This window comes from Hylobates moloch, unplaced genomic scaffold (genome assembly GCF_009828535.3).
Source record: "Hylobates moloch isolate HMO894 unplaced genomic scaffold, HMol_V3 SCAFFOLD_15, whole genome shotgun sequence".
NCBI classification, from domain to species: Eukaryota; Metazoa; Chordata; class Mammalia; order Primates; family Hylobatidae; genus Hylobates; species Hylobates moloch.
In genome coordinates this window covers 72,383,952-72,389,631 of record NW_026652290.1, presented here as the reverse complement: position 1 = coordinate 72,389,631, position 5,680 = coordinate 72,383,952, and positions in this window count along the sequence as shown.

Sequence of the window (5,680 nt, the reverse complement as noted above, 5' to 3'; positions counted from 1 at the left end):
TATATATATACATATATATGTATATATGTGTGTGTGTGTGTGTATATACATATATATATGTATGTTGAATATATATATATATTCAACATATATATGTTGAATATACACCCCCTATCTCTTCTGGCTTGTAGGGTTTGTGCTGAAAGTTCCACTGTTAGCCTGATGAGTTTCCCTTTGTAGGTGACCTGCCCCTTCTCTCTAACTGGCTTCAATTTTTTTTTTCCTTCATGTCTGTCTTGGAAATCTAATCATCGTGTGCCTTGGGAATGGTCATCTTGTATAGTATTTTGCAGGAGTTCTCTGCATTTTTTAATTTAAAGTTGGCCTCGCTAGTGAGGTTGAGGAAAATTTTCATAGATAATATCCTCAAATATGTTTTCCAAGTTGCTTCTTTTTTCTCCCTCTCTTTCAAGGATGCTAATGTTGTAGAGTTGTAGATTTGGTCTCTTTACACAATCCTATATTTCCTAGAATTTTTGTTCATTCTTTTTCTTCATTTTCATCTGCTGAGTTAGCCTAGAGAACTAGTCTTTGAGCTCTGAGATTCTTTCCTCAACTTGATCTATTCTACTGATTTCGTTTTGTTTTGTTTTTGAGATGGAGTCTCACTCTGTTGCCAAGCTGGAGTGCAGTGGCGCGATCTCAGTTCACTGCAACCTGCGCCTCCTGGGTCCAAGCGATTCTCCTGCCTCAGCCTCCCGATTAGCTGGGATTACAGGCACGCACCATCACGCCCGGCTAATTTTTGTATTTTTTGTACAGACTGGGTTTCACTATGTTCGTCAGGATGATCTCGATCCCTTGACCTCGTGATCCACCAGCCTTGACCTCCCAAAGCGCTGGGATTACAGGCGTGAGCCACTGCACCTGGCCTATTCTACTGTTAATATTTGTGATTATATTATAAAATTATTGCAGGGTATTTTTCAGCTCTATCAGATCAGTTTGCCTCTTGCTTACAATGGCAATTTTGTCTTTCAGGTCCTGTATTATTTTACTGTAATTCTGGATTCCTTGGATTAAATTTTGACTTTCTACTGAATCTCAATGATCTTTGTCCTTATCAATATTCTGAATTCTATGTCTGTCATTTCAACCTGCTTAAGATCCTTACTGGAGAACTAGCGTGGTCATTTGGAGGATAAAAGACACTCTGGCTTTTTGAGTTTCCAGAGTTCTTGCACTGGTTCTTTCTCATCTGTGTGAGCTAATGTTCTTTTAAGTGTATTGCAATTTGAGTACAATCAGTTGCTTCCTTTTCTGGATGTTTTCAGAGGGCTGAGGCTTTGTGCAGGGCCTATATTTGTAGCTGAATTGTTTCACAGAGGCATATATTTGCAAAGACTTTACCAAATTTTTTTCAATTATTCATTAATGGACACAAGTTGATTCTATAATTTTTCTATTGTACATAGTGCTGCTATGAACAAATGACTGCAACTGTCTTTTTTACATGATGATTTATTTCTCTTTGGGTAGATTCCAATAGTGGGGTTGCTGGATCAAAGATTAGTTCTATTTTTACTTCTTTGAGAAATCTCCATACTGTTTTCCAAAGCGGTGGTACCCATTTACGTTCCCATCAACAGTGTATAAGCTTTCCCTTTTCTCCACATCCTTGCCAGCATCTGCTGTTTCTTCACTTTTTAGTAATAGTCATTCTAGTTAAGATGGTATCTCACTGTGGTTCTAAAATCCGTTTCTCTTATGATTAGCAATGCTGAGCATTTTTCGTATGTGTATTGGCTGCTTTTATGTCATCTTTTGAACAATATCTGTTTATGTCCTTTGCCTACTTTTTGATGGTTTTTTTTTTTCTCGTTTGTTGAGTTCCTTGTAGATTCTGGGAATTAGTACTTTCTCAGATGCATAGTTTGCAAGTATTTTCTCCCATTCTGTAGATAGTCTGTTTATTCAGTTGATTACTTCTTTTATAATTTTCTGCTGTGCAGAAGATTTTTACTTTGAGTCCCATTTGCCTATTTTTGTTTCTGTTGCATTTTCTTTTGAAAATTCAGTCCTAAATTATTTGCCTAGAACAATGGGCAAAAGATCTTCTTGGGTTTTTATAACTTCAAGTCTAACATTTAATCCGTATGAGTTAATTTTTGAATATGGTGAGAGATACAGGTCTAGTTTTATTTACCTGCATATGGCTCAGTAGTTATCCCAGCCCCACTTACTGAATTGGGTTTCCTTTCCCCAGTATATATTTTTTGCTGGCTTTGTAAAAGATCATTTGGTTTTAGATATGTGGCTTTATTTCTGGGTTCTCTACTCCATTCCATTTATCTGTGTGTCTATTTTTATACTAGTATCATGGTGTTTTGGTTACTATAGCTTTGTAGTATAATTTGATGTCAGGTAATGTGATACCTGTAGCTTTATTCTTTTTGCTTAGGATAGCTATGGCTGTTTGGACCCTTTTTAATTTTGATGTAAATTTATTTTTTTATCTATTTATCAAAGAATGATAGTAGTTTGACAGAAATTGTATTGAATCTATTGATTGCTTTGAGCAGTATGGTCACTTTAATGATACTGATTCTTCCAATCCATGAGCATCACGGTTTTTCCATTTGTGTCATCTATCGTTTCTTTTATCAGTGTTTTATAGTTCTCCTTGTAGAGATCTTTCACCTCCCTAGTTAAATGCACTCCTACTCATTTTGTATTTGTTTTGTGTAGCTATTGTAAATGGGATAGAGTTCTTGATTTGGTTCCCAGCTTGATGATTATTGGCATATAGAAACACAACTGATTTTTGTAAGTTGATTTTGTAGCCTGATTCTTTACTGAAGTCACTTATAAAATCTAGGAAGCATTTGGAGGAGTCTTTAGGGTTTCTAGGTATAAAATCGTATCATCAGTGAACAGAGATAATTTGACTTCCTCTTTGCCTATTTAAATGTCTTTTATTTCTTTCTTTTGTCTGATTACTCTGACTAGGACTTCAAGTACTATGTTGAATAAGAGTGAAGAGAGTGGACATCCTTGTCCTTTTCTCAGTTCTTAAGACGAATGCTTTTAACTTTTCCCATTCCAGTATCATGTTGTCTATGGGTTTGTCATATATGGCTTTTATTATTTTGAGTTATGTTCTTTCTGTGCCTAGCATAGCAAAGGTTTTTCATCAGGAAGTGATGCTGAATTTTATCAAATGCTTTTTTTATATCTATTTATATAATCATATGCTTTTGTTTTTAATTATGTTTATGTGGTGAATCATATTTATTAATATGCATATGTAAAACCAAACTTTCATCCCTATGATAAAACCCACTTAGTAACAGTGTATTATCTTTTTGATGTGTTGTTGGTTTCGGTTTACTAGTATTTTGTTGAGGATTTTCGCATCTTTGTTCACCAAAGATATTGGTCTGTAGTTTTCCCTTTTTTGTAGTGTCTTTGCCTGGCATTAGTATCAAGGCAATGCTGGCTTTATAAAATGAGTTAGGGAAGATTTCCTGTCCTCAATTTTTGGGAACAGTTTTAGCAAGTTTAGTATCAGTACTTCATTGTGTATCTGGTAGAATTTGTCTCTGAAACTACCTGGTCCTAGGCTTTTTTTATTATTAAGATTTTTTTATTAGCAATTTACTTTCACTACTCATTATTGGTCTGTTTAGGATGTCTACGTCTCCCTGATTCAATCTTGGAAGGTTGTATGTTTCCAGGAATTTATCCATTTTCTCTAGACTTTCTAGTTTGTGTACATAGAGATGCTCATAGTAGTCTCTGATCTTTTATATTTTTGTTGTATCAGTTGTAATGACATCTTTATCATTTCTGATTGTGCTTATTTGAATCTTCTCTCTTTATTTCTTGGTTAATCTAGCTAGTGGTCTATCAGTTTTATCTTTTCAAAGAACATATTTTTCATTTCATTGATTTTTTTTTTTTTTGGTCTCCATTTCGTTTAGTTCAGCTCTGATCTTTGTTATTTCATTTCTTCTGCTAGCTTTGAATATGGTTTGTTCTTGTTTACTTCATTAACATGCAACATTAGGTTGTTAATTTGAGTTATTTCTATATTTTTGATGTAGACATTTAAGGGTATAAATTTCCCTCTTAGGACTGCTTTAGCTGTATCCCAGAAGTTTTTGAATATCGTGTCTGTATTTTCATTTGTTTCCAAAAACATTTTTGTGTCCACTTCAATGTCATCATTGACTCAACAATTATTCAGGAGCAGACTATTTAATTTTCATGTATTCGTATGGTTTTCAGTGTTCCTCTTGGTGTTGACTTCTAGTTTTATTCCATTGTGGTAAGATAATGTACTTGATATAATTTCTATTTTTTTCAAATTTATCAAGACTTGCCTTGTGGCATAGTATATGGTCAATTTTTGAGAATGTCCTATGCACAGACAAGAAGAATGTATATTCTCAGGTTGTTGGGTAGAATATTCTGTAAATGTCTTTTAGGTTCATTTGTTCTAGAGTCCATTATAAATCCAGAGTTTCTTTGTTACTTTTCTACATGGATAATCTGTCTAATGTTGTCAGTGGAATATTCAAATCCTCCACTATTATTGTGTTAGTGTCTATCACTTTTCTTAAGTCTAGTAGTATTTGGTTTATGAATATGAATGCATATATATTTAGAATTGTTATATATTCTTATTGAATTGATCCCTTTATCATTATATGATTACCTTCTTCATCTTTTTTTTTTACTGTTGTTAATTTAAAGTCTATTTTATCTAAGTATAGTTACTCCTGTCACTTAGGGTTTCTCTTTGCATGAAATATATTTTTGCACCCTTTTACTTTGAGTCTGTAAATATCTTAGGTGGGTTTTTTTTAATGCAACATAGGATTGGGTATTGACCTTTATCCATTCTATACATCCAGCATATATCTTTTAAGTGAAGCATGTAGTCAATTTATGTTTAAGGTTACTATTGATATGTGACCTTTTGTCACACAATGTTAATGTTCACACTGTTCATTTTTCATAATGTTAATTTTTTATCTAATTACTTTTCAATCTTGATTGTGTAATTGGTTTATAAGACCTGGGAGTTTTATACTTTTGTATGTTTTTTGATGACAAGTATTATTATTTTGTCCATGTTTAGAACTCCTTTGAGCATTTCTTGTAGTTTCAGTTTAGTGGTGACAAATTCTCTAAGTGTTTGCTTGTCTGGAAAAGACTCTTTTTTTATTTTTGAAGCTTAGTTTGACAAACTACTAAATTATTGGGTAGCATTTTTTTTTCTTTAAGAAGACTGAAAATAAGACCCAGTCTTTTCTGGCTTGTAAGGTTTTAGCTGAGAATTCTTCTATTAGTGTGTTGGGATCCCTTTATAGGTGATTAGATGCTTCTCTCTTGCCACTTTTATAATTTTTTTCTTCACATCAACTTTGGATAAACTGTTGACTATATGCCTCCATGAGGTTCTTATTGCAATGCTTTTTTCAGGAGTTCACTGAATTTCTTATACCTGGATAACTAGATCTCTAGTAAGACCTGGGAACTTTTCCTGAATTCGTCTCTCAAACAGTGTCTGATACTTTATACTTTTCTTCTTCTCCCTCTAGAATAGCTTAACTTGTAGTTCTTGGTGCTTTACATAATCCCGTATTTCTCCGAGACTTTATTCATTTTTTAAAATTCTTATTTTTATTTTTGTCTTATGAGGTTAATTTGAAGAAATGTGTTCCAGCTCTGA